We start from the raw sequence: 20,067 nt of genomic DNA on the forward strand, positions 1-20,067 counted from the left end.
TAAAAAAACCCACTAAGTAGTTTTTCTATGAGTCACAGACACTAAAAACAAACTCAAGAAACAGTCATGGAAACTTTTGAATAATATATTCATAACAGATTTCCAAGGAAAGAAAGGAAACTCCAGGCTGCATCCTTACCTATGAGGATGAAAGGATAGAAAGCATGCTTTCTCACGTAAAAGTGACTTTGGTATATGTGCAAGACACTCCTCAAGACTGAGTAGACCACTCTTCTACTCAATCTTGTTCATACCATCTGGCCCAGATCCACCTAATTTCTGTCACAGTACTGTTTGGCACAGTATCTTCCAGCTGAACTTTCCAAAGGAAGACTTTAAACCTGCTACTGTGCCAGTGATTATTATCTTTCAGTTCCAAACCCACCTTTCTATATTTTGCTTTGTGAATCTGGCTCTAGAGCTTTGTAAAAGTTTCTTGCCAACAGCCTTCCCATAAGGCTTTACCAAACAGGGGACACAACACAGAAGCAGTAAGGCTGGCGGAAGAGACTTACATCCTTTTGCTTACTCACCATAGTAATTGGAGTAGTCCCAGCATTTATTCATTTATTCAACCCTACTCCTACTCCCCAAATTAGCCCCATTATTTTCAAGAGATACAACAGGCAGTCAGCCAGCCAAGAACTCCCCCATCCCACCCCCAGAGATCTGAACCCCAACTTGCCAGGTGCTTTTCTGAGCTTCCAAATTTTGATAATCCCAACCTCTTCCTTTTATTGCCCTAGTCCTATCTGTGCTAATTCTTCTTGGAGTCACTATCTGTGTGTTTCCTTAATATTTCCATTTTGTTTTCTTCAGTGCTCCAATATAACTTGCCCACTGTAAGACCTACCAATGCTGCTATGCAAATCCACAGACTTTTGCTTATAACCTTCCATGACCCATGATCTTTTCCATGGTTCCCTGACTGCCAACAGCAATGGGGTCTGATAGTGATTTTTGGTAACAAATCTTTGCCAATTCCATGCCTCCTCTGCATTTCTGATACAGGATACACCTCAGATACGTGGAGTAGGGATTATTCCAGTTGGCAGAAAAAACACAAGAGACGTTGAATCTGTTAACAACCAAGCAAAGCAATAAATGTAGAATTTCAATAGTCATCATAACCCAATGTTCAACAAACTTACTGAACACTAATGTTAAAAAGCACTGCTTGGTAATAATGAATGAATTTAAAAAACTTAAAGCCTGGCCCTATTCATGTGAACTTGGGAGACAAGTTTGAAAAGAGACTTGAAATCAACAGTTAACCAAGTAATACAAAAAGTAAGAAATTTATGTTTGGATAAGATCAGATTTACACTAGATACCAAGACCATGCTCACTGTGCTAGGCAAGGAGAAGGTGCAACGAATTAAAGTTAGCTACAAGTGACTTTTGATCCTTGCTTATACAACTTTATCATTTAAAAAATTATATGCTATTACCTTGTAGGAAAGACTACGGTTCCTCCCTTTCTATCTCATTAGTTACCACCAGCTAAAACCATTTTTAGCTATGCACATGGCCACCTAGAATAAAGATACTGAAAGTGATATATACAGGTGAAGAAGCAAATCCCTTCTGATTCCTTCCTTCCTACTGCTGCAATGTGGACACGGTAGTAAAATCTCAGACCATGTAGATGAAAGCAACTCTCCAGGAATGACAGAGTAACAAGAGAGAAGGGGCATGGATCCCTAACAATACCATAAAAGACTATGAAGTATTACCATTATCAGTTTGGGTATTTATGTAAGAGAAAAAAAAAAACTAACATTTTGGACGGCTGTTATAGTAGCCAAATCTATATTTTAATTAACATAAACTCCAAATATGTACTATCCCGTAAAGTTCACACACAGTCAACAGAACCAACTGAGAGTTGAATCTATTGCTCAGTTTTCATGTGTTTCCATAAGGTTGGGATAGTGGTAGAAATAATGTTTCCCAGCAGGTACCATTCAAAGACTTCCAGAGGCATTCGTGAACACTGAATAGAGAATAAAAATGTTCAAGATAGATAATGTTAATTTTGTACACAGAAGTCCCTTGGAGCAAGGGAAGAATATCCATGATTACTGCAGGGAGTTGCCAAAAGAAAAGGTGGTGCTTTCGGTGCACACTTTACTAGACTAATATTTTAAAGCACTTCATTCAATCTTGCCTATGTAGAAAAATTTATCCAACTAATAGACACAACATGGCTCTGGTGCTTGCAAAATGTTCTTGGAAGTATATTTGATTTGGGGGACATATTTTGATATTTCCATGATATGATGAGTTTCCAATAACTGAAACATAATTCATACACTGGACATCTATTTCTGTATGAATAGAAATCTAATATGGGTTATACTTAAAACCATTTGACTCACAACTGGAGTCAAGGAACCACTTACTTTGGGGTTCCCTGCATAAAAGAAATTCCCAAATATAAATACTCAGCAGATTCATCAGGCTCTGTGGCAATGTAGCAAGATGGAGGTAACTGCCAAGCTGGGGTTGTTCTAGGAAACCTATTTTAACTATCAGTAGAATTTTTCTGTAATTGTGAAATACACTGTAAACAGAAATCTTTTTTGATAAATAACTGCAAGATCAGTGAGATGTATTCAAATGGAAAACAATATGGGGAGCTTAAGTGCTGATATGAGTGTAAGGTGATCACATGAGCCCCTCAAGTTTGAGGATTAAGAATGAAGTGCAGGTCTCACCAGGATTCACCACCAGGGAGACAAGGAGTATTTGTAAACCAAACAAAAACCACTGGAACACTTTAACCTCTCCCCCCAGGACAGTAAGGCCACAGCAGACAGGGGTATAGTATAAAGTAGGGTGTTGAAGAGTTTAGGAACTCTATAGTATAAAGTAGGCTGTTGAAGAGTTTAGGAAACAGCCACATGCTAAAAGAGCATTACCATCAGTCATAATCAGGTACATAATGAGGAACCTTGTACATAATGAGGTCAGATATATCAGTGTGGACTCAAGTAGTCAGGAAAAGCTTCAGAGAACAGGTAATCCTGAACTGATCTTGAAGGATGCTAAGATTTACACAGCTGGATGATGGCATGCTGCACATGAACACGTAAGGAAGGCCTCAAGGCAGAATTCAGCAAGCCGAGGCAGCCAGATTCCTCCCCTGAAGACAGGTCCATCTGTCCACAGTACTTTCTCTTCTCTCAGGACACTAAAGTTCTTTAAAGAAAACTAGATGTTCTTTAAAAACTGGATCAGTGACCAGGTCAGTTTGTGAAAGATGTGCTAAAATGCTGAAGTTTCCTTTCTATAGTACTTTTCAGAGCTTTTAACATACCAATGTATGCTGGGAAATCTCTGAGGGGATGATACAATATGCAACATTTATCAACCTTACTGGCCCAAAACCCCTTTTAAAAGTAATGCCTGCTAATACACCTTGGGTTATAGAACACAGTTCAGGAAGTGCTACTTGGTGGTACTGAATCCCACCTGAAAAGATAGGCTCTGCAGTCAGCCTAGATTTGAACTCTAGTTGTTACCTACAAGACTAAGTGACCTTGGGCAAGGTATTTAATTTCTCTAAGCCACAAATTTCCCCAACTGCAAAATGTCAGATTAAATTAAGGATGTAAACATACCCAAGAGTTCAGTATAGGTTACTTATTAGTATTTGATGCTCCATTTTCAGACTAGAATTGGGCTCCCCACATGGGTGGGGAGTGACTGTGCTGACCTATTGTATTAGTATATAAGTATAAATAAATGCATAGTGTCTGTATGTATTTAAGATGCAAACACATGGAAAAGAAGAGCCCTATCACCTCATAGTGAAATAAGTGTAGTCCAACTATGCAATGACTAAAAGAAAGGGTATTGTTTTAATTTTTAAATATTCCTAATATGAAGGAAAATGAGAAAATCCTGGAGTGGCTGAGTTGCATCAGGAGAAAGAAAAGCGAAATTATACTTCACGACACACACACTATAGGAGTAAGACTAATAAACAAAATTCAAGAAACCAATATTTTTATTAAACCTCATATTTAACCCCATGGCAGTGACTTAAATTGCTTAATACTAACTCACTAGGCAGAAGTTTAAAAGCTTTAGAGTGCTTTACAGTCCACAACTTTAAGTTGTCAACTATGTTGGGGTAAAGAATAGGGAAGAGATCGTGAAATAAGTAACATCCACAAAACACTTGTTCTTCCAGTGATGGCTTCTGTTTTTCTTCATTTAATTGCTGGTCTTTCCAGAAAGGACTAAAAGTTTAAGCAATCTTAATAAACCATCTTACAAAATTCAAAATCATGCCTTGGCTTTTTTCAAGGGCAGGTGAAAAAATTTTGCAAATGTGGTGTATATGACAATTTCAGATCTCTAATTCCCAGCACACAGGTTTTTTTTTTCTTTTTTTTCCTAATGTCCTCTTTCCTTAAACCATCTCAATACTAAAATGACCAGATGGTTAAAAAAAAAAATTACAAATCTATACATATCCTAAAAACAATTAAAATATTTCTACAGTGAAATTTAAAAAGCAATCCACAGAGTTTATATATACTGTGGACTATGTCTATGCATAGTACATACATTTAGGCAAGAAATACACCAAATAGCTAATGATAATTATCTTTGGATAGGATGGGTTGTAGATAATTTTGTTTCTTACTTGCTTTAACTTTTTAATATTTTCTACAATGAACATACATTCTTTTTTTCTTAATGTAAATGTATTTTAAAAGTAAGTAGGCCCAGCACGGTGGCTCACACCTGTAATCCCAGCACTTTGGGAGGCCGAGGCAGGTGGATCACGAGGTCAGGAGATTGAGACCATCCTGGCCCAACAGGGCGAAACCCCGTCTCTACTAAAAATATTAAAAAATTAGCTGGGCGTGGTGGCACGCACCTGCAATCCCAGCTACTCGGGAGGGTAAGGCAGGAGAATCACTTGAACCAGGGAGTTGGAGGTTGCAGTGAGCCAAGATTGCACCATAGCACTTCAGCCTGGTGACAGAGCAAGACTCCATCTCAAAAAAACAAAAAACAAAAGTAAGTAAACAATAATATTTGCCTCTCTCCCTATTTGAGAACACTGGTTCATTGAAGGATATAACTTTGAAGGCAAAAGTCTAAAAGTCCAGGAGAAAAGACAATATTCAGCCCTCCTTCACTTATAATTCAAAATAATGAATTCATAATAAGTTTGCAGAACTTAAGTATTTTCATTTTTAAAGCACTCTTGAAACTATGTACAAATTGTGCTCATCCAAGAAGAAGGAACAGAAGGAAGGAAAAACAGTATGTATAAAAGTGCAAGTTAAACCCTGTCATAGAAGCTCTGATAAACTGGAAACACAGGAACATTGCCATGAAGTTGATTTTATGTCTACTTTACAGATGAGAAAAAGGAAGTTCTCAGTAAATAAATCACTCGGTCAAGCTCACTAAAGCTATTAACAGTGATTGTACCAGCATTTTAATCCATGTCAGAGTCCATGTGTACTTCTACTATATAATGATGTCAGTTTTCATTTTTAATCTGCCAGCTGCCACCTTGTCCTTGGGGAGCTACATGTTACACAGTAAGGAAAATTGCATATCAATATAATTTCTCTAGAAAAGTCAGTATTCATAGGGATTAATATTCATGGTTATCGACTCAATTAAAAAAAAAAAAAAGTCTGTATGTGGTTTAGACCCATTCACCCTTCCTACTCCCTAACCCCAAGACAAATGATTGGCGTAAGCCATGACCTTGTACTATACAGCAGGCCCCTCCTCCTTTTATGTGGAACACACTTATCTTCTTCCTACACCTTAAAAGCTCATTCTCCTTGCCCTACGCCCAAGCTCTCCTAAGGAATACCATAATCAAGTTGAATGTAATTTCCCTAGGAATCTTTTGAATTGATTAAGGATGTGTTTGGGTTTTTCAAAATCTCAATGAGACAGTGACAAGAAAACATCACTAGGATAGCAGCTTATCCCAAAACCATGAGATTGCTAAATCTCTTGAACCGAAATAATGTTTAGTTATCTCTTTCTTGACTAGCACACAGTCCATACAAATAGTAGACTCTAAAATGTATACAAGGAAATTTAAAAAAAAAAAAAACTTTCCCAGTAGCACAGGTTTAACCCTCACTACTTCCTGGTAACTAGTTGCAATACAAAGTTCTGAATTTAGTATTCCTAAACTATAAGTCCTTTTTGCTTGTGCTAAATATCTACTACATTTTAATTCAGTATACTGCCTGGGACAGGAAGCATTTAAGCAGTATTATAAAATCAGAAATGCAGTACCTGTATTATTTTAAGAATAAGGGATTTCTCTCAGTCAAGTATGATAGTAATCAAAACCCTAAATTATACTAGCTTCTTTTCCCCAAAACGAATTTTTTCACTTTTTCTTTTTTTTTTTTTTTTGAGAATCATTGATCTTCTTCACTCCCAGTAGTAAGTTAAACCTGTACATATACTTAGTATGTGCTATCTATGCTGCTACACACTTTCATAGAGTGGTGAAGAGAATTCAATGAATCTGAGTCTTCTCTAGGCAAGGCAAAGGTGATTTCTGACTTATAACAAGCAAACTGAAACAGACCAAATTTCTCATGCATTTTGCTTCATGACAAATCTGTTAAAGCATGGTGATTTCTGTTTTGCTTTTTTACTTTTTTGGGTGTTAGTCATCTGTTACCAATGTATTTTTTAACCATGTAAAATCCTAAATAATGACAAACAGGAATATCAGTACTGGTCCATGGATTTAAGAAATTAGGTAAATCAATATGTATCTAAAAGGAAAGTACTAGAAATCAGGAACCTGACTGAAGAAGGCACTGTATATTTTCTGATCTTCTTTACCACTTAATATGGTTATCATGTAAAACTGTGGCAAGTGGCCCAATGCTCATAGACAGCTGACAACAAGTAATGGGGATGGAGTGAAGCAGATTGAAAAATCATTGTTCAGCTTTCAGAATATTAACATTAATATTTCAAAGTACCGAAAACCCTCTTCTAAAACAGTTTTTTTACATTATCAGGAGGATGTTCCATTTAGTAATTTAAATTTGATTTGATTTTCATCACTGCATATATAAGGCAATTTTAAATTAAGCCCACGTCAACCCAGGAAAATTTGCAGTCCTGTGACAGAAAGGAGCCTTGTGCCAGAAAATCAAATCCCTAATCTTTCTCCCATTCCTGCTCAATCACTAGTCTTTAACTTTCATCATTCATCCCTCTCAAGACCTGTGGTATTTCAAAGGATATAACAGCCTCTTAATGCAGCTTAAAAAAAAAAAGTGCAGCATGTGAGAGGAATAGTGGGAGAAATGAAATTTTATTTTCTCATTATCACTGGCTCAAGAGTTAAAGGTTCAGTTATCCTTAATTAAAAAGTATCAGGTACATAGAGAAAAAGCAGTGTGTGTGTGTGTGTGTGTGTGTGTGTGTGTGTGTGTGTGTGTGTGAATTATGAGTAACCTGCTAGCCTCACCATTCAAAGGTTTGGTTATCTTTAATTTAAAAGTATCAGGTACATAGAGAAAAACCAGTGTGTGTATGTGTATGTGTGTGTGTGTGTGTGTGTGTGTGTGTGTGTGTGTATGTATTATGAGTAACCTGCTAGCCTCACCATTCAAAGGTTTGGTTATCTTTAATGTAAAAGAATCAGGTAAATAGAGAAAAAGCAGTGTGAGTTTATGAGTATTATGAGTAACCCGCTAGCCTCATCATTCAGGGGTAACATGCTGTGTGTGTGTGTATATGTGTGTGTATTATGAGTAACCTGCTAGCCTCATCATTTAAGGGCAACACGCTGTGTGTGTGTGTATGTGTGTGTGTGTTATAGTAACCTGCTAGCCTCATCATTCAGAGACAACACGCTGTGTGTGTGTGTATGTATTATAGTAACCTGCTAGCCTCATCATTCAGAGACAACACGCTGTGTGTGTGTGTGTGTGTGTGTATTATAGTAACCTGCTAGCCTCATCAGAGACAACACGCTGTGTGTGTGTGTGTGTGTATTATAGTAACCTGCTAGCCTCATCATTCAGAGACAACACGCTGTGTGTGTGTGTGTGTGTGTGTGTATTATAGTAACCTGCTAGCCTCATCATTCAGAAACAACACGCTGTGTGTGTGTGTGTGTGTGTGTGTGTATTATAGCAACCTGCTAGCCTCATCATTCAGAGACAACACGCTGTGTACCCACATGGCAAGTTTACTTTTTCTAGCTACCTGCAGTCAATAAAATATACAACTGACATTTTTTAACCTTAAAAGAATCATTCTTACATTTAGCACCCACTGGAACCCAAAAGAAACTGACCAATGAATCACTCAAATTCCAGGCCTCATAATCAGAGAAAGGAATCCGCTGTACCAAGGGAGAAAAAAATAGATTGTAGTTATTTTTAAAAATAATTAAAGGAATAATAGGAAATGTATCTAAATTCACCAGAAAACAAAAATACTGAACAAATGTACATTACTTTTGCTGTTACCTTAAGTTTTCTAATTTTCTATATTTAAAAAAGCATCTATTCCTTAACCGACACTTACAACTTCCTTTTAGTTATTCTTTCTGCATTTATCAGCCCTTAGAAATCATAAATCATTACAAACAAAACATGTTACTTTTAAACATAAGTACCTGTCACTTAAGCTAAAGAAGTAGATGCAAATAAGAATAAATGTTTCAAGCCATTCATTTATCTTTAGGAAGTGATTTTTGCCAACATATAAGACTGTAACATTTACTTTTACCTTACTGTTACCAGTTAACAGAGCGGTGCTCAAGGATGATAACTGCTTCTTACAAAACATGATTTTACCACTGTGAAACTATTAGACTCTCTGGCTGTGATTCGCTTTCCATTTAGTCACAGTGTATAGGCTGATCAAACAAGAGTGGCTGTACTCTTCCTGCAGTCATAATTAATGGAAAGTAAGATGAAGCCACATTAATTAAAACCTTCCTCGGATTTTCAAATAGGATACTGGGAAAAATAATCTGAGAATGACCATACAGTACATACATATTTTGACCAATACTTGGATGATACCAGCAGTTCCTTTCTCAGGTTAAGCAAACAGCATGACCTAGGAAAAGTCATGGTATTTTCAGCTCTATTATGTTTGCAGGTTGATTCCACGCTTCAAAATTTTCAAAGTTAACAACTGTGCTTTCACATACCCTACATTTATTTTAAAATAGAAGTGTTACATGTGCCATGATTTAGAGTCTAAATGTTAGCTACAAGAAGAGGAATAGAGTAATCTTAATTTCATACAGAAAATGTATTTCTTTAAAATACTGAGGTATTTAAAAACCATTCTCTCTTAGTATATGTTTAGAATAGAGAATTTTAGAAAATTATTTACTGAAGTTTTTTTTTTTTTTTCTCTACTACCATGATCTCCCTGGACTGTAAGCAAATTTATTTTCATTGATCACTAAAATGGAAACATTCTCCTCCAGCCTCTCTGACGAACACTGGACCTAGAATTTCCTCTGAGGTCTTCACACAGGGAGCAACAGTTAACGAAACTGCCGGCCTGTATATCCCCATTCCCCAATCTTTTGCTAATTGTTCAAATATAATTATATATTTTAAGTGATAAAAATTTCTAATCTTGACAGTGATCTTTTAGTTTAAGAATATCTACCATAGTAGAAAAATCTGCATGTGTAAAGTAATAAAATTTCAGTCATATTCCATTACTCTAAAAAGCACTTTGTAGTCATTTTTTCCGTACCATAATTGAGAGCTTATTTGCCAAAAATCTAATGGATTTTTAAAATTCATATTAAATCATCCTGGCAAGAACTAGCAGATTTTTGAACAGGGGTGTTTAGACACTTTCTTTCAAAAGATGATGTAAAACTCTGCAAACAGATTGTAAAGGTAACACTAAGATTTACACAGCACACCTTGCTGTATTAGAGATTAAAAGATTAAACCTGTTGGGTTAGGCAATAAGAAACACAATGATCAAATTGTCTAATAAAAATTGCATGCCAAAATACTAAACTGCCAGAAGAAAACTACCAGGAGAAGGGTAAAGATTTAAGTCTTCTCAAGCAAGCATCATTAAAACCTATATCCAATGAGACAAACATTTTAGAAAATGCCTCAGACAAGTTTTGAAATGGCAATGCAAAGTATACCTTTGACTTCCAGGTACATGGCTTTTATTAACAAAGAACTGGCCAGGTGCAGTGGCTCACACCTGTAATCTCAGCACTTTGGGAGGCCAAGGCAGGCGGATCACCTGAGGTCAGAAGTTCAAGACCAGCCTGGCCAACATGGTGAAACCCCATCTCTACTAAAAATACAAAAATTAGCAGGGCATGGTAGTGGGCACCTGTAATCCCAGCTATTAGAGAGGCTGAGGCAGGAGAGTCACTTGAACCTGGGGGGCAGAAGTTGCAGTGAGTCAAGATCGCGCCATTGCACTCCAGCCTGAGTGACAAGAGTGAAACTCCATCTCAAAAAAAAAAAAGGAACTGCAGTATGGAGAAATATATTGCATGGTAAATTTTTCTAGGCAAATAATTTCCTTCACAAATATGTGTTTTTCATAACAGCATTAAACAATCAAGCAAAAAAAAAAAAAAAAAAACTTAATTGACTTAACCTAATTAGACTGTTCCTGACATTTTTAAAATGTTTACATAAATGACCATAAACTATAAATCTAAACAGAATTAGAATCTCCTAATAATGATGCTATTTTCACATTTTCCATTTCTAATTTTCATTACTCAAATATCTTTGATATATTCTGGCAAAATGACACTTGCATGACTCACTTAAGTATACTGATAGTTTTATTTTATGCTAGGGTTGTAAAGGAACTATTTTTGCAATAATAAATGTTAATAAACAGTATATAAAATATTTACTTCAAATCTACAGAATAAAAAATGTGAAGTACAGCAGTAAGTACTGACAAGGACTTATAGAGAACTTCATGCATCATGACTTAAGGACTTCTTTTTTGCAATGTACAACTGTACGTTACTGTTCTTTTTTTGTTTTGCTTTCTACTTAGGCTTTCTAAGGAATATATTTTTAAAAAAACAAATTCTCACAGAATCATAAAGATACTACATTGATGGTGTCATGATATCACTTCTCTAGAAGTGTTAATTCTTAAAATTCTGTGGAACAGTTCAAAGGGGTCTCATCATACTACATTAGGAATTGAAACTATTGTTTCACTCTAATAACTAGAATCAACTGGTTGGTTTTAAATCAAGAGTTCTTGTAGAAGGAGTTAGGCATTGGCACAGTTGTAAAAGCTACTTGCAAACCTTGCTCACATTAAAGAGTATCTTATCAGGTTTGGTTTGTTTGTTTTTTAAGCGACAAGATCCTGCTATATTGCCCAGGCTTCTAGCCACAAGCAATCCTCCAGGTTCAGGCAGCCAAAATGCTAGGATTATAGGCATGAGCCACCACACCTGGCTGGTGTTTCTATTAAAAGGAAAACCAAAAGTTAAAGAAGAATTATTAATACAAACAGTTTAATAAATAAAAATGCTGACATACCCAACTTCTAATATGAGTGAACTCCCTCCAAAAAAGTTTTGGCAGTTTCTCAGTTACTGCCTATTTAATAGGCAGTAATACTTACATAATAAATAATACCATTTCTTTTTATAAGACACCAGTGAATACACAGCTTTCATAGGAAGCATAGCTTTACCAGTGAATACATAGTTTTCACAGTAAACAGCTATGCATAAAAAATAATTTCATAAAGGTAACTACAAATGCTAAAATTACAATTAAGCCAGATAATCATTAAGCATGTTAAGTTTACTACCGAAGACGGCAGCATACCTCTTGAGGCTCAGATGTATTCCAAAACCCAGGGAATTGGTAAAAATTAAAATTAAAAAAAAAACTAGGTCATCTACACTATTCTGTTACAGAATGGTTCCCAATAGTATGTGACTTAATTTTAACTCATCCAGTTTAAAATATTCTTGGTAGTAGCAGATTCCTATTGCTTAGAAGCCTATTCACAAACTAGTTGGTATTGATATAATACTGCAGCTAATTGTACCTTCTAGATTTGGGAAACCAGGCTGCTCTGCACCAATTCTGTAAACCTAATTAGATAATGTAAAGTTAATTTTTTCCTCAAGTTTCAGCGTACCAGTTCTTGTATGCAGTGAAGTGAATCAGGTCTCCCTGTCGACATGTTTAAATGCTTCTTGGGAGTAATGCTTGAAAATGCTACAAAGGCTGGGGAGCCCAGAAGGGAATTTATAATGGTGCAGAAATGAGAACATTTCTCATCTGGAAATATTCAGGATTCTTAGCAAATGAAGCAACTGAAAGTTAGCTCTTCCCTCTCCAAAAAGATGTAGACTCTGGGTGACTGCAGTTCAAGTTGTCTCAGTGTTGCTTTCAGGATCACAGGGCTGAACTAGAATTTAATGATAAACCTCATTTTTAAAAACTAAGAATATTGAAATGCTGAGCATACGTTTTCTCTATGCTGAGAATAGCACAGTTTTGTTGTTCTGTTTTTTTAATACACTTCAGTCAAGTTAATGTACTAAAAACTAAAAATTGTCTAATGTTCTCAGAATAAAATATATTTTCCAATTTTAAATATTAAATTGTTTTTCTAGTCACAGCTTTTCAAATCACTGGATTTTAGACTTGAGTAAAAAAATGACTAATAAGTGTTGCAGTATCTAGCTTATATAGTATTATATAGGATCACAACTAAAATATATATACATAGGTGTCTGCACACACACACACAGAGTTGTGGGTAGGGAGAGGTGGAAAGGCACATAAAGTTACAGTAGTCCAGATATAACCAAAAATGGGTTAAGTTCCTCTTCGATAGTTACAGCTCTCTAATAAAATTTTTTCTCTATTTGTATTTTTCCCATAGTGAAGATGACTCTTCATGACCTGAACTTCTTTATCATCTGAACCAGTTTTCCTGGGCCACAATATTTACTGAGATGCCAATGATGATGATGCTGTGGTCCCTCTCTAGACCAAAGTACTACTGGTTAGCTTAGCAGGCAGGTAACGCTTCCACAGCCACTTGTTTCAGCTTTCATTCTAGTCAGTTCTCAAATATTGTAACATTCGAATTTGTTGATGGCCCTGCCCTTAAAGAAATTATTTTTGCTCTCGGTTAGGCAATATTGTCTAAGTCATTTTACTTCTGTCTATGTCTTCTTTCATCTCTCCCCACCAACCCCCTAGAGCCTAAAAGAAGGCATTTTCCATGTTTCTTTCTTAATACACACATTTTTCTCCTCCATCCACACAGGCTCCTTTAACTTACCAATCTGCTCCCTGAGCTTCAGACACCACCCTCTGGCCAATGAAATGCATCCACTTCTGATTCCATGCTGCGCTCCATGTACCTGGTTAGACACCTTCGCTCAACTGACCTGTAGTCTATAAAATACTATATGCCAAACCAAACCAAATTTTTCATTTTGCAGCCACCAAATCTATATAACCTCTAGACTGGCACTCCTCAAAAGCATGATCCCTAGACAAGCAGCAGCAGCATCAGCATCCCTGGAGAACTAGTTAGAAATGCAAATTATCTGCTCTATCCTAAATCTACTCACTCAGAAATTCTGGGCATGGGGCCAAGTTATCCGTTTTCTCACACCCTCTAGGTGATTCTGAAGCCTACAGAAGTTTGAGAGCCAGTGCTTCGGACAGCTGTATTCCTTCTAAAGGCATCAACATCCTTTCCTTTACCATCAAGAATGATTCCTCCTCCCACTGGGCAATTCTATTATACTTCCATAATCTCTTCCTCTGTATTCAGTTTCTAGGTCCTTCTCCTTAGTTTAGGCTTCATTATATCCTTCAGACATAATTCTTTCCTCACTGAAATCTAGCTTTCACTGTTTCCAGATTATTCCTTATAGCCCAGCTCTGACCATTCCAAGTCTTTCACAGCTCAGATTCTATTTATCTTTCTAGGGTCCTCTCTTCTATTCCACCCCTCTCCAACCCAATTTTCCAGCCATGTTGTCCCCAGGATTGGTCACAGTCATTTATGCTGTTGCACACAGTCTCCTCTGTCCTCGTCTCTCCAGCATGTCTTTTTATAAGACAAGCTCTCTGACAGCATCCAGCCCCATACGCTAGATGCTCCTTTCTCTGTGATCCCACAGCACCCAGTGGACTTAACTAATACAGTTTTTGTCTTACTCACCGCAATTGTTTACTTGTGCATCTGGCCCGCAAACTGTGGCCAAAAAGGACTATTATTCATTTTATTTATCTAGGAACATACATTTTAAGCAAGACACCCATATAATTTACCATCCAACCCAGGATATTTCTGAGAGTGAAAGGATAATAATGGCTAATGGGCAGCAAATGTAAACTAAAACAAATAATCACCCTAATAACAGACCACAGGAGCCACACACGCCCATCATCTGAGTCCTGACTACATCTTCAAGCTCATCCAGCACTGTACTCCCTCCAAATTCAACAAACTCCAGCCATACTGGCTTCAAACACTCCAGTCTCATTCCATCCTCAGGAATTTTGCACTTCTGTTCCCTCTGCCTGGAATGTTCTTCCCCCAGATTTGCATGATAGTCTTACACTTACTCCTGAAGTCTCTGCTCTGGCCATCGCCTTCCCTGATGTTCCCTGAGTGGTCCCCTCCACCCCATTCTCTCTTTTTTTATTATTATTATTTTTTTTTTTTACTTTTTTTTTTTTTTTTTTTTTGAGATGGAGTCTTGCTCTGTTGCCCACGCAGGAATGCAGTGGCGCGAGCTCCACTTACTGCAACCCCTGCCTCCTGGCTTCAAGCAATTCTCCTGCCTCAGCCTCCTGAGTAGCTGAGATTACAGGTGCATGCTACCATGTCTGGCTAATTTTTGTATTTTTAGTAGAGACAGGGTTTCACCATGTTGGCCAGGCTGGTCTCAAACTCCTGACCTCAAGTGATTCGCCTGCCTAGGCCTCCCAAAGTGCTGGGATTACAAGCATGAACCACCGCCTCCCATTCTCTTTCATATTACCAAGTACAGATGCTCCTCGACTTACCGGGGTTACACCCTGCAACAAACCCATTGTAAACTTGAAGAATCATAAGACATCTTAAGTCCAGATGTGCTCAGACTTATGACAGAGTTACACACCGATAAACCCATTGAAAAGTCAAAAACTATAAGCTGAATCATGGTAAGTCAGGGACCATCTACATTGTCTTCAGTGTTTATCTGAAATTACCCTGCTAGCATCTATATATCCACTTTTCAATGAAGTCCATATGTGTACTTGTCTGTGTTGTTAAAAACTGTAGTGCAACATCAGAAAGCACAGCTCTGAAGTTAGAACACCTAAGATTGAATCCTGGCTCTACAATTAATTAAGTGAATAACCTTGGACAAAGAGTTCACCTCTCTATACTACGACAGCCTCATCTATAAAGCGGGGATTCCCTCAGACTTGCAATAGAGGGTGGTTGTTACAAATAAACGACCAAATACATGTAGAATATTTATTAGGCCCAAAGTAAGGATTCAATATATGTAAACTATTATTGTTGCTGTTATTACTGAAATCCTTAATTTAGCTACTTTTCAGATTGTACATTCATTCTTCAGGAATGAGAATTGAAATTCAAAATATGAACAAAGACAATTATCTAGTTTGAAGTTGAATAATCACAATCATTTTCCTGCATTCAATAGCTACTCAAATCTTGCTGACCAACTTTTTTAATAACTCAAGTTAGAAATTCCACATATTCTGTTTACAGATGGCTCAAGCTCAGAATTTTGCTTTTTCATTCATGATGAATTATTTTTCTCTCTTCCTCTTTCTCCAATTTACTATCGTCTGATCTAACACAGTTTATACAGAAACCCAAATCATATCTCACACGTTATGTCCCATTCCATGCAACCAGCCTAAGTCACAAAATAGACTGCTGTTCAACAGTTTTCATTCTCTCTTTACTAATAATTGTGCACTCCCCAAAAGGCCATTTTAAGGCTTCTCCACCTACTGGTTTGACTGCTGACGAAATATATTCTTGTGACAGTTCTTATATTATTTCTTTACATTGCTACTGGATTAAGGAATAGCTCTCCCCACCCCCAACTAGATTGTGAGAGCAGGAACTCCCACTTCGGGTGTTCTCAGTATTCCTCATGAGGTCTTAGGGAGGGGAGGATGGGGAAGGGGGCAGGGGCAAGCAGATGGTAACAGGGCTGATGCCTGACCTCACATAGACCACTGGATGGGAAACATTTCCACAGAAGTGATAAATACAGCAATTCTTAGGAATTCACCAAACATTTCCGAAATGTTCAGACCTATGTGGGAGACATAAATGGATGTACCTTACTTTAGTTTCTTTTAGCATCTTTCCTGATGCTAATTTTATAGAAGGCACATATCAAATGTTGAGGAAATACTCAATGAACAGGAAACATGAACCCTGCCTTCAAAGGGCACATGGTCAGTGGTTGGAAGCCTTGTTTGGTTTAGAGGACACTTTAGGAAACACGAAAGCTTCTGATTATCAACCTAGAAAAAAATGCAGATGTATGCAAAAGTTCGCATTAATTTCAGGAAGTCTATAAACCCCAGATTTCTCAGACTTGGTGATGTGAGATTTTTAATCATTATGTGTGGGGAGAGAAGGCGAATGGGAGATTGAAAACAGCAAAGAAAACAAAAACCAATCCTAAGGCGTGTAGCCTGGGAAACTGAGAGAACAGTGACCATTTAAGACACTACACTTTCACTAAGTGATAGCTCCATCCCTAATAGTATAAACAGAGCTTCCATTTGAAATACAATCTCATGTTCAAGGGCAGAATTTTTCAAGTTACAACTGATCATCACTGAGATAAAATGGCTTTGGTAAGGTGGAACTTGACTGCCAGGGTAATCAATTCAGCCACTAGTCCTCATTTAAGCTATATTCCTTTCAAACCTGTTAGCTTGCCTATCACATAAACCTCTTGGCCTAGTAGTTCCTGAATTAGTCCTACTATGTACACCCTGAACCTAAGTGGCATTAATGACTTGACTAAAGTTGCATTTGCATATCCAGAGAGTCATTAGTTTACACACAGTTTCTCACCAGCACTGAATGTTTTAATGCAGGGGTCCCCAACCCCGGGTCATGAACAGGTACCTATCCATGGCCTGTTAGGAACCAGGCCGCACAGCAGGAGGTGAGTAGCAGTCTGGCAAGTGAGCATTACCGCCTGAGCTCTGCCTCCTGTCAGATCAGTGGTGGTATTAGATTCTCACAGGAGCATAAACCCTATTGTGAACTGCATGCAAGAGATCCAGGTTGCGCACTCCTTATGGGAATCTAATGCCTAATGATCTGAGGTGGCACCGTTTCATCACCAAACCATCCCCCACCCAACCCAATCCCCCCAGTCTGTGGAATAATTGTCTTCAACAAAACCGGTCCCTGGTGCTAAAAAGGTAGGGGACTACTGTTTTAATGGATCTGTCAACATTTCCTTTAAAAACCTTTATTTTCAGAGGCTTATGAGTCAACTGTAGACAGTCACTCAGGACTAAAACCTGGGATAAATCGTGTTAGTCTGAGACGTATTATAATTTATTTAATTAAAGGAGCTTTCTGTGATTTGCAAGTCTAAACAGATAATCTTAATAAATGCTGTCCTTAAAATATCCAGAGGACAAAGACTTAAAAAAAAAGGCTTCCCATAATCATAATACAACACAAGAAAGTATACATTTCGCCTTGAGAACTTTCCATAATGGAACAAATAATCTATCATCCTAGGCCTCCTGACACCTTCGCTACCATATCCAATCGCCAAATCCTGATGCCTTTGCATCTTTAGGAGCTCTTGAATCAATTTATTTTTTTCTATCTCTACCACCACCCTGCCAATCTAAGCAAGGATTATGTCCCACCTGAATAATGACCACCCCCACCAGGATTCCTGCTACCTGTTCTATAGACAAATACGTACTTTCTGTAGGCAGCCTGAGTGCTCTTTTCAAAACACAAATCCACTCTCCCCTACTTAAAATCCTTCAATGGCTTCTCACTGCACTTAAGATCTCCTTAGCGTGGACTACGAGACCCATGCTTTCCTGAGTGGCATCATTCCACTTCTCATGCTCCATGTTCCAACAACATTCATCTCCTAGTTTCTCACTATTTCACCCATGCTACCTCCTGCCTTAGACCTTTGCACAATTGCTCCTTCTCAAGAATGCTGCCACCCACTTCCAGATTAACTACTTTTCTTGAAATGTTCAGATTTTGCCTCAAAAGTCAGAGTAGGCAGCTAGGCAGACATGAGCAGGGCAGGAAAGGCCCCTCACCACCAGGAATGTCAGGTGGCCAAAGGGTGATGGTCAGGCAGTTGTTAAACTGTCTCTCTGAAATAATAATTGGTCGCAGCCAACACCATGGAAAGGCAGTCTCCCAATAGACAGAAAACACCTAACGCTGGTTATCAGCAGGTTCCCGCTAAGATCTCAGGAGTTGGGCCAGTGGGCTTCAGCATGTGCACTAAGAGGCAAAATGGCGGCTTTTAACTCGTACTTGCCCTTCCTCTAGGAAGGCCCAAATGGTAAGGGAAAAATGCCTCAGGTGAGCATGAGTACAACTTCAGTAAACACACTGCATGCAGCCCCTCCCCGCTGCTGGCAGGCCACTGCCATGCAGACAGACCACCCCAAGGGAAGAATCACGGGAGAAGAAACGCAAACCCTGGAATCATGCCAATGCATAAGACCCCCCAAGTCCAAGGTGAGAGGAGGTACTTGGATTTCTCAGGTCGCCCACATGGCCCTCTTCAAAGTGTACTTCCTTCCCTTCCTGATCTAAAGCTTTGTAATACTCTCGCTCCTGCTCAAAAATTTGCCTCGGTCTCTCACGCTGCCTTATGCCCCTCCAATAAATTCTTTCCCACAAGGAGGTAAGAATCGAGTTACTTCAGACCTGTATGGATTTGCTACTGCTAACAGTCATTTCTTCAAGTAAGGCTTTTATGACCAAATTCCTCCATTTTCTTGCCCCCTATGGTTTCACTATGAAAGCAGTAGCACAATTTTTATTTATATATTTATGGAGGTTTGATTGCTGTGTGGTTTTTACAAGATCCATGAGATTCAGGACAAGGAGTATTTCCTTAACAACTAGTACCATGCCTGGTACATAATAGGCACTCCAAAAATGTTCGAATAAATCAATATTTAAAATCACACAACAGAATATGATCGGAAAGGTAAGGTCATTTTTCACATCATTCACCTCAGAGAAAGGACAAGCAGCCCAGAGATGGGAAGGAAGTAAGAAACATGTTTCTTTTGTCTTGACTCCACAGGTGGACAGACCTAAAACAAGGAAATAGTGCAGATGAGGGAGGACCATCTCGAGTCGTCAAGGCTGTAACAGAATTTGGTGTCTTAAATATTCATAGTTCAAGACAAAAACTGGCAGAGGGTGAATGGAGCCACAAGTACAAGCTTGCTGGAGTAGAGGCAGAACCCACACCTGGTAAACTGGATCGTTCAGGCCATTTAAAGGGATCCAAAAAAGTCCATGTGTAGATCAGCATTAAAGAGAAGCAGAGATCTCACAATGGGTGGAATATTTGCAATAATCATCGAAGGAAAAGAACCACAAGGGGGAGGAGAAATTCAGGAGTCACAATCCTCCCTACAGGATTTGTCCTTCTAGCACTGTATCTTAAAAGTTCCTGGGTTAGTCTTTATTAAAGGAAGGTAATGATCCCTTATTTATGCTCTTATTTATAAGTTACACTTTAAATTGCTTGTATTACTATTTACCTGGGAAGCCAATAAAAGGGTCTTTCTTGCTCTTCTGATACCTAAGCATTCTTCTTAATGTTAACTATGTTAAGTCTTTAAAATCTACCTTTTGTCTTTGACGAATGATAGAAATTACACTGGATCCACTGAGAAACTTTATCAAGTACACTGAAACAAACAAAAAAATCAAGATATCATCACCTTCTTTATCATCACCATATAGTATTGAAATGGGCATTATGGCCCATCC

The 20,067-nt window shown here is 38.0% G+C and overlaps 2 protein-coding genes across 3 annotated transcripts in view; both read right to left on the bottom strand.

Moving 5' to 3' along the window:
- LOC105466671 (polypeptide N-acetylgalactosaminyltransferase 7) overlaps positions 1–20,067 on the bottom strand; it is a 152,836-nt gene that overhangs the window by 130,661 nt on the left and 2,108 nt on the right. The gene's annotated exons all lie outside the window — the stretch shown is intronic.
- LOC112424025 (uncharacterized) overlaps positions 1–20,067 on the bottom strand; it is a 21,800-nt gene continuing 1,733 nt past the window's right edge. Inside the window, exon 2 of the mRNA XM_071092822.1 lies at positions 1–19,985. The gene's annotated coding sequence lies outside the window, so the exon portion shown is untranslated. The remainder of the gene's footprint in view (positions 19,986–20,067) is intronic.

The sequence above is a fragment of the Macaca nemestrina genome, chromosome 3 (genome assembly GCF_043159975.1).
Source record: "Macaca nemestrina isolate mMacNem1 chromosome 3, mMacNem.hap1, whole genome shotgun sequence".
Classification (NCBI taxonomy): Eukaryota; Metazoa; Chordata; class Mammalia; order Primates; family Cercopithecidae; genus Macaca; species Macaca nemestrina.